This window comes from Triticum urartu, chromosome 1, assembly GCF_003073215.2.
Source record: "Triticum urartu cultivar G1812 chromosome 1, Tu2.1, whole genome shotgun sequence".
In the NCBI taxonomy this organism is placed as follows: domain Eukaryota; kingdom Viridiplantae; phylum Streptophyta; class Magnoliopsida; order Poales; family Poaceae; genus Triticum; species Triticum urartu.
The window spans coordinates 162,553,889-162,564,350 of NC_053022.1; positions in this window are offsets into that span (position 1 = coordinate 162,553,889).

Consider the following 10,462-nt stretch of genomic DNA (forward strand, 5'->3'; position numbering starts at 1 on the left):
CTATGATCATACTTGAGCATTGGATGTAGCTAATATGCGAGTGTGTTTCATGAATGGATCAATGATTGAGCATGACGGGCTAGGGACAACATTCATTAGTGTTGATATTTTGAAAGACATGGTTGCTTATTGATATGCTTGAGTATTGAAATCTTCATGTCAAAACTAGACTATTGCTTTGAACCAGATAAAAGTCCAAATGTCCACACTACAAAATAAAAGAATATGTGATGAATATGATAGGTAGCTTTCCACAACAAATATTCCATTTTCAATTGCTACTTTATCATGATAAGTTTTATGAGAAAGAGTTGTTGTTATGATGCTAGGAAAAGTGATTGAAATTATCATTGATCAAACTTGTGCACTTTGCTAGCATTCACACATCATAAATTATTTCTTTCATCATTTACCTACTCGAGGAAGAGTAGGAATTAAGCTTGGGGATGCTGACATGTCTCCAACGTATCTATAATTTATGAAGTATTCATGCCATGTTTACAACAATTTTATATGGTTTTGGTATGATTTGCATCGAACTAACTCGGACTGACTGTAACATCCCAATTTTCAATTTGGATGTTATACATAGATCATCATATGCATATCATATTTTTATTTGCATTTGGTTGTGATCCTAGAAATCTTAAGCAACTCAAGGATCCAAGGAGAGAGTTAGAGATTTCACATTTTTCCTATTTGAATTTATTTTGAAATTTGAAAAGAGGATCAATTTGATTTTTATATTTTTCTCTCCAATAATTTCCAATAACAAAAATAAACGAGAGAATATAAAATGACTTCTTCAACAGAAGAGAAATATTGGAGAAGAAATTTTAGAATCAAATTAATATTTTATTCATATTTTATTTGCGATTTTATTTGAATTAGAGAAAAACATGCATTTTTGAAAATTGCATTTTAGTCCAGAAAAATGTTCATCTTGTCCTAAATATTTAGTTTGGATGATGAAAATTGTTTCTGGTATTTTAATATTTTTTTAGGATTTTTCTTATGCGGTGAAATTTATTTTTAAAAAAAGTTTCTCGGCCACCTTGCTGAGCCAGGCCTTGGCCCAGCAGGCCGCCACCGCCTCCCCGCGTCGCGCCGCCATGCCATTGCCAGACTCCGAAGGAGTCCGAGCGCGCCCCACCACCGCCGCCCGACCCCTCCTCCAAGTCGGCCGCCGCCGCCGCCCCGGCCTTTAAAAGCTGCCAGCCACCTCTCGACCTCAACACACCGCCGCCACCACTGCCGCTAATTACTGCCGTCATCCCGTGCCGCACCACCGCCTCGTCGTCGCCTCGCCGCCGTTGCCCCGCCACCGGAGCCGCCGCTCGCCGGATTTCCGTCGCCGGTTTTCTCCGGTTAAACGGTATAAAACCTTTCGGTTTTTCTCGATTTATTTTTTTAGATCGGTTTAGTTTAGATCTGTTTTTCATTTTAGTTTTAGTTTACTTAGTGAAAGTTCACCGGTTAGATCGTTTTAACGAACGGTTTTCGTTCGTTAGCCTCTGTTAGCAGACGTTCATCTGATATATTTTTCCTTTTAATTTTATTTTCCGGCTAGGGACCTATCCGTGAATAAGTTTCTTACAGTTCAGTCCCTGATCTTCAAACCCTCATTACTTTTTACTCGATTGTCCAAATCCAGCGAAACCAACGCCAAAATCTTCGTCTTGTTCCCCACTTTCCAGATAATCAACTTGAACATGGCTTTGACAATATAAAATTGGTTTCAATCAGTTTTGAATTTGAAATTCTTTTGGTCGTAGTTTGAGTTTGGTAGCTCCGATTCGATTGATTCTTTTTGCAAATCGAAGCTTTTCACTTGAACTTTCAGTTTGGATCTTTTAATTTGAGTTTTACCTTTGCATCTTATGCTTGAGTGCTTATGTATGCTATTGTTTGTTCATGATAGAGTTTCCGGAGTGCGAGGCTTGCTACTACGAATCACTGGATTTTCCGATCGTCAGCAAGGCAAGTAACACTTTGATCATATCCCTTATTACCCAGTTTTTTGTGCATTAGTTTCAACCCTCAAACATTGCATTAGTAGGTTTGATTAACATGTGGGTATTAGGAAGTAGTTGATGAGGTAGCACCCCTATTGTCTTATATCAATCCCTGGGTATTTACTATGTATGCTTATACTACTATGCTATGCTCGTAGACGTGGTTTGGTTTGAGAGAATTCATGAAAGATGTGAGAGATTGTTATTAACTAAGGTTTAACTTAAGGTGGATACTTTAATACACATCTGGGTTGATTGATTTGTGGGCACCTTGGGAATCTACTGTTGTCCAAGGAGATGTGGGGGAACCCGTGCATCCACAAGCAATTATGGGCTCTGGCATAGTTGAGTATGTTGTGTGACCTCTTTCAGTGGTAGACTAGCAGATGTAGGGGATGTAGGTGGTATGGTCTACCCGTCGTAAAGAGTGAATGCTTCTGAAATACTGTGTCTCGGTCATCCGTTTCTCAAACGTCATGTAGTGCGAGAAATTTAATGGAGGAGATCAAGTCTTGTGGGGAAAAGTGCACAAACCTCTGCAGAATGTACAAACTAATCATGGTTAGCCGTGTCCCTGGTTGTGGAAATCTTGAGTATCTGGTACTTGTATTAGTATGTTGATCTCATCACTCTACATAATTAATTTTGTCGGGCTATTAACTTTTAATTGGGATTGAGTTGGGGTTACCTTCTCAATGTTTTCAACCAACTTTGTAGTTAAATAAAATATATTCCATTGTTGTGGGGAAAAACTAGCTTTATGCGAATGATAACAGTAGAGCCTCCACCAGCCATATATGCATGTAGTGAAGCTATTATTTGCTCTTTGCTCTATAGTGTTATCTTGCCAGTATATTGTGCTGACCCACACAGGCTGCAACGTATTATGTTGCAGCGTTTTCAGACGGATAGTAAGGTGCGCTAGGTCGTTGTCATGCACCCAGTTTTGCCGTGGAGTTGGATGGACTTTACTACCTTCAAAGCTTCCGCTATTATCTTATTTAGATGGCCTTCAGCCATATTATTGTACTAAGTTCTCTTTTGAGACATTTGATGTAATAAGTGTGTGATTTAATTCTGTTATAAAACCTCGAGTACTATGTGTGTCAGCAATACCGATCCAAGGATGACACTTAAGCACAGAGACTTGACCGTCTAAGGTCATGTCACTACAAGATGGTATCAGAGCACACGCTGAGTGTACGACGCGACCACTAGGATGAGCCACATGATACTCTCCTCTACTCTTTTCTAACTCTTCTCCATTTTCTACTCTATTGATGGCGGATCCAAGGAACAAGTTTGCTCAACCGGATGACGGCACCCCTTTCGGACGACACTTGAAGGAAGCCACTAGGTACCTAAGCATTGGAATACCAAGCCTTACCAGGACTTATACCGTCACTCTACCTGAAGAAGAGCGCTGGACAATTCGAGTACAGGTTCCGGGAAGGACATTCACCCCAGTTATTGATCCCATAGAGTTTTCCTTTGACGCACCAACCTAGAGTCTAGGAAAGAGCTTGGCCGCCCACATTGCCATGGGACGCATTGGCGAGGTATACCACAAGGATCTTAAGGACACCATCTACCAGATATGTGGATGCCGAGATGAGCAATGGGAGATGATTTGCACCAGGAAGGATAGATCCATTGGAGCCTACATCTAGGAGTCCAATCTTCCTAAGTTTATGTTCAATTCCTTCCATTTACCGTCGGAATGCTGCCCAAATTAAATAATTCTTTCCTTCTCTATTTTGCTTAATCAGAGTGTTGTGCCCTCTGCTCAAGTTCTTTTCATCTTATCAAGTCTTGCATCTTTTTCAACCAGAGTGCTGACCGAATTTGTTCTTCCTTGTTCCTTGTTCCTAACGGAGTGTTTTCAACTTCGATTACCTCCATGGTATTATTCTTTTCAATTTGTTCAACCTCGCAAGGTTCTTTGGTTTCACTTGTTTGTCAAAGAAGCAACTTAGTTTTACCTCTTCTCTTTCTCTTCCATTTTCCCCTCCGGTGCCACCCTAGATCTCGGGACGAGATCCTCTCGTAGTGGTGGAGTGTTGTGACGCCCCGAGACCGATGTGCCAGGTGTCTTCCAGTTATTCGCTATTGTTGCCTTGTCATTTGCTTGCGTGTTGCTTCTTGCCATGTCATAATGTGCATTGCATCATCATGTTTTCAAAACTTGCATCCGTCCCGGTCTCCTCGTTCTCTCCGTTGTCCATTCTGAGCCCAACCACACTTGCACAAGCCCGTGGCACGTCCGAAATATTATTTTATAAGTGGCTGGAAAATGTTCTCAGACTGGGTTGAAAGTTGGCGTGCGGTCTTATTATAGGGTAGATAGACCACCTGCCAAGTTTCACCGCATTTGGAGTCTGTTTGATGCCCCAACATTTAACTATAGCGGCAGTATAGCCGGTCAAACGTCGGACGTTTTCGGTCTCCGGAAACGGTTGCCGGGCTGTCTTCTTTCCTCTCCTCTCAGCCCAAGCCTCTCTACACATTTCACTACCGACCGCCAGGCCAGCCTACCCCTCTTTGCACAGTGCATCGACCCTTCGCGCGTGTCCGAAACTCACCCGAACCCGACTCGGACAGTCATCACCGTTGGGTCCGGATCATCCCCAAACATCTACACAACATCACTGTTTTCTTATTTGGATGCCTCTAACCTTTTATTCTCGGTCGTCCATTTATGATCGGAGGGTTCCGTTAGCCCCTAACCTAATCCACCAGCGTATATAATGGGCAACCCTAGGAATTAGGGATCCTGTCCCATCCTTCCATCCATCCAATCCATTCCCGCCGCCACTTTCCTTGTTTTCAGTGTCGGACCAACCAGTGCTCCCCCATGTCCCTCCTTGATCTCGAGCGCAGTCACTGCAAGGCCACCGCCACCTCACCTCCCTTCTCCTCGCTGATGGCTCCGCCCGCGCCGGAGCACGCGAACAGCAGCAGCAACCGAGGCCCCTCCGCTCCTGCCTCCTCCTCCCGACCCCTTCTTCGTCTTTCCCTCTCTCTAATCCCTCTCCCTCCCAGGACCCCACCATGGATGCAGGCTTCAAGCCACCACCGCTGCCGTCGATGCCGGCCATGGTCGTGCCACGCGCCGGAGTGGAGCTCCGAAGGAGTTCGTCGCCGCCAATCGCCTCAGATCCGGTCGGAACAAGCTCGATCCCTTCCGCTGCTTCGCCCCCTCGATCCCGCTGCTGCCTGATTTGCTTGATTGAGCAGCGCCATCGCCAAGCCATCCCCATCGCCCTATCCTTCCTCCTTCCTGTTCCTTTCCCCTCCTCTCTCTCAACTCCCTCTCTGTCTTTGTACCAGGAGCGTGCAGGAGCTCCGCCCACGCCATGGCCGTTGAAGGAGCTCGTCGCTGCCACCTGGTGCTATTCATCAGGCCGCCCCGAGATCCAACTACCAGGACCCGGCTCCCCGTCGTCGAGACCTCCCGGATCTGTCCTGCTGCCGCCCAAGACCTCGCCGGAGTCCCGTGATTCGTCCGCGCCAAGTCCTCGCTTCCGCCTGGTCCTGCTCCTCTGCACGAGAACCAGTGCCCCGTTCCACTCGCGCGAGGCGTTGACCAGTCGACGTCGCTCGCCCCAGCGCCCCATCGACCGCCCGTACGCGTGTGGGCCTTCTCTGCTTCGTCTCGATCGCCACCAGATCCAAGCGCACCAACCGGCCTGCTTCCCCTCCAGCTGGGCCGAAGCCCATGGAGAGACCACCCAACGCCTTTTTTCTTCTTCTTCCTTCTGGTGGGCTAGCAGATTCGGCCCGCTTCTGTGTTTTTTCCTGGCTGCAAATTTGTCCAATTATCCAGTGTAAAACAGTTTTACAGAAAAGCCCTTGTGGATCATGCATTTAATAATTCCACAACCGTGCATCGGATTAAAACAAACTTATTATGAAAGTTGCTTAGAATTTTGCGTAGTTTCATAATTTGCCACTTTCATCCATGTTTAAAATGCTTAAAATGATGTTTGCTTTAATTTGCTCCTATGCCATGCTAAATGCTTTAATTCATAACTAAATAACCGTAGCTCGATTTTAAATAATCTTTATAGGTAAATGGGGTAGAAAAATGCATAGTTTAACATGGTGGCATCTCTTTGCATGTTTAACAACTCTAAAATTGGGTTTAGGGCAGATCAGTACCAAACCTAAAATATGCACATGAGGAGTTTCTGGAGTTGTTGTTTTGTTGTTCCGGCCTCATTTAAACTTGCCTAGATAGGTAGTTTTCATTTGCTTCACTCTCTTGCCATGTTTAACAACATTTAATATTGTTGGATACATAAACGTGATCGAACTAAATAACTTGAATGTGGTGTTTCGTCAATATGCAACGGAGTTGCATGTTGAGCTCCACTTAATTTGTAGGATTGTTTGTGCATTTTTCCATGCCATGCCTCATTAAACCGGACATGCAACATACTTGTTTGCGCATTGTGCCATGCTTATGTGATGTTTGTTCACTATGTTGTTTGCTTTCTTTCCAGTGTACTTATTCTCGGTAATCCGGTAATGTCGCGTTTGTGAGGATTCGTTCGACTACGTCCGTTTGTCTTCTTCATGGACTTGTTCTTCTTCCTTGCGGGATCTCAGGCAAGATGACCATACCCTCGAAATCACTTCTATCTTTGCTTGCTAGTTGCTCGCTCTATTGCTATGCCTATGCCGCGATACCTACCACTTGCTTATCATGCCTCCCATATTGCCATGTCAAACCTCTAACCCACCTTGTCCTAGCAAACCGTTGTTTGGCTATGTTACCGCTTTGCTCAGCCCTCTTATATCGTTGTTAGTTGCAGGTGAAGATGAAGTTTGTTCCTTGTTGGAACATGGATATTATTGTTGGAATATCATAATATCTCTTATTTAATTAATGCATCTATATACTTGGTAAAGGGTGGAAGGCTCGGCCTTATGCCTGGTGATTTGTTCCACTCTTTCCACCCTAGTTTTCGTCATATCAGTGTCATTTTCCCGGATTTTGCGTTCCTTACACGGTTGGGTTATACTGGGAACCCCTTAACAGTTTGCTTTGAATAAAACTCCTCCAGCAAGGACCAACCTTGGTTTTACCATTCGCCACCTAGCCTTTTTTCCCTTGGGAGTCGCACATCCCGAGGGTCATCTTTATTTTAAGCCCCCCGGGCCAATGCTTGTCTAAGTGTTTGTCCAAACTAGAGCCCCTTGCAGCGCCACCTCGGGGAAACTCGAGGGCTGGTTTTAGTTGTACGGATTGCTTATCCGATGTTGCCCTGAGAACGAGATATGTGCAGCTCTTATCGGGATGTCGACGCATCGGGTGGTCTTGCTGGACTTGTTTTACCATTGTCGAGGATGTCTTGTAACTTGGATGCTGAGTCTGATCTGATTGTCTTGGGAGAAGGAATATCCTTTGTTGACAGTGAGAGCTTGTGATGGGCTAAGTTGGGACACCCCTATAGGGATTTGAACTTTAGAAAGCCGTGCCCGCGGTTATGGGGGGAATTTGTTAATGTCCGGTTGTCGAAAACCTGAAAATTATCTTAATTAAAATGCATCAACCGTGTGTGTAACCGTGATGGTGTCTTCTCGGCGGAGTCCGGGAAGTGAACACGGCGTTGGAGTTATGTTTGACGTAGGTTGTTCTAGGATCACTTCTTGATCATAGTTTCTCGAACGTGCTTTTCCTTCTCTTCTCACTCTCATTTGCGTTTGTTAGCCACCATATATGCTAGTCGCTTGCTGCAGCTCCACCTCATACCTTTTCCCTACCTATAAGCTTAAATTGTCTTGATCGTGAGGGTGTGAGATTGCTGAGTCCCCGTGACTCACAGATACTTCCAAAACCAGTTTGCAGGTGCCGATGAAACCGTGCTGGTGACGCAACCTAGCTCAAGGAGGAGCTCGATGAAGATTGTGTTCGCTATGTTGTTTCGTTTCCAGTTGATCAGTAGTGGAGCCCAGTTGGGACGATCGGGGATCCGTGTAGCATTTGGGGTAGTCTTCTTTTATTTTCGGTTCCGTAGCCGGACCTTGTGTGTATCTAGTTGATGTAATGTTATATTCATATATTGTGTGACGTGGCGATTGTAAGCCAAGTATGTATCTCTTTCCCTTATGTATTACATGGGTTGTGTGAATATTACTTCACTTGCGACATTGCTTTCAATGCTGTTATGCCTCTAAGTCTTGCTTCGACACGTGGGAGATATAGCCGCATCGAGGGCATTACAAGTTGGTAATCAAAGCCTTCCCCGACCTTAGGAGCCCCCTGCTTGATCGAATCGCTGGCGTTGTTGATTCTAGAAAAATTTTTTGAGTCATTTAGGATTATATATATCAGAGAGTAGCATTCTTTTTACTCCTCAGTCCCTTCGTCGCTCTGGTGAGGCATCCTGACGTAGAGTTTTGACTCTTCTCTTCTCAAATTTTACTAAAAAATTTTAGGATCACGCGGGTATCTTGGAATCGTTCCGATGGTTTTGTGACGAGAACATTGTTCTTGGTGCCTCCTAATATTTAGGGGTTGTGGCAGTGTCCCGGGGAGTTGAGCTCCGAGGTGTTGTCGTCACAATTTTATCGTTGCAGTTCTGGAATACCTGAGTTTTTTTCGCCGACATCGAAAATCTCTTTTATGCAGTTGTTGGTTAGATAACCTCGACGCCACCCAGTACTGGGGCGGGAGTTCGGGAGTTTATAAGTGGGAATTCAAGTAGCTCCTAGGATGCTTTTCGAAGGTTGAGGTAAACGATTTCCGAAGGTTTCTTGGTTATGTGTTGAAGGATGGATACAACTGGATGTAGGATTGCTAGTTTTGGATGAGATATTATGCTTCCCCTGTATCCCCAACACCTGATTGCATAACTAGAAAGTTTCAGGAGTTTATAAGTGGGAATTCAAGTAGCTCCTAGGATATCTTTCCGACAGATGTATGATATGAAATTGGGGTTCGACGTTTAGTGGTCCGCCTATCCACGGTTGATTTTACAGTGGTCTCGTTGTGTCTTAAAGAGTCCTTGGCTATGCTGACTCGGGGACGCTTCGTATGTCATGTGCACTGCCTTGTACATGATGGTGCTGTACGATCGAGCCCGTGTAGGCCCCACCACGAAAACTTCGGACGAAATCTCTATCATAGGTTTGTTCCGGTTTATTCTGCAAGCCAATCCTTGGTTTTGTTTTGAGTTGTGGTATTCGAGTTGCTTCAATGTCAAGGGTTGATTCCATGCCTTTCCCTAAGTGGTGTTCTCATATTCCTATGTGGATACTAATCCTTCTCGTTTATTGAGATTCTCATGTCAATTCTTTTCAACCGGCGTGTCTCTCTTCAAGTGGATCCTGTTCATTTCAACATCCGCAAGATCAACTCAAAGTCTTCTCAACGTTGTTTGTTTCATCCGTCCTAAGTCATCTTTGTTTTCCTGCCCTCCAACCCCTTTTTTTCTTCAAGGACTTAGATATCTTAATCAAGTATCCATCTTATCGATGGGAAGTCTCTCCATTCTTTTCCATCAATGTTCTTACCCGGTGATGTTCATGAAGATTTTAACGGAGCTTCTAGTTCAGCATTATTCGTTCTTTTTCTTCTCCGGTGGATTCAATTCAAGCTTTTGGTGTTGATCATATCCGTTAACTCGTTTTGCTTTCCAAGCCGGTGCACCTTATTATCATTCCACTTCCCGCCATTCAATTGTTCCGGAGTGCTGAAGATATCTCGAGGTTGTTATCTCATTCAAGCCTTTTAATTCAACCGGTGCATTCTCTCTTTTAAATCGTTCAACAGTGTTTATTTTGAGTGGGCCCTAACCCATAGGTCTTCTCCAGGATCTTACCTAACTCTTCTATTTTCCCAGAGCCTCTCAAATTCTTTTCAAAGTTTGACGTAAGAATGAGTTATCATCAGTCAATTGCCTTCTCCAAGATCTTTCACATTATTTTCATCATTAGTTCAACCTTTCTAATTTTCATCCCGGAATATCTCAACAATTCATGGTGGTGTTTCTCGTCGTCATTATCAACATTTGAAGACCGAAGAAGAGTTTCTCTACAATCAGATCCATTCTTTCAAAGATTCATGATTCTAGCCTGTTGCCATCCTCTCATAATTGTTTTCGATTGTGAGAATTCTTTTCACCCATCCGGAGCATTTCAATGAGTCTTTTCAGTTTGATTCATCCGGAGCCCATCTTCTCAAAATTATTGTTTCCAGCTTTCAACTCTCGTTCTCTAAATCATACCGGTGCATCACTCAAATATCCTCTAATCAGTTCATGATCTCTCCGTTCTCATGTATTTATAATCTCTCAAGTTCCTTCGTTCTTTCATAATTCTTCCCGTTTTCAATTCTTACAGTGGTTCTTCCAAGATTCTTCTCCCTTTGTTTATCATATCAATTTATTCATTGTTTCAATTCTACCGATGGATCGTTGAAGACCTCCTCAAGTTTGCAC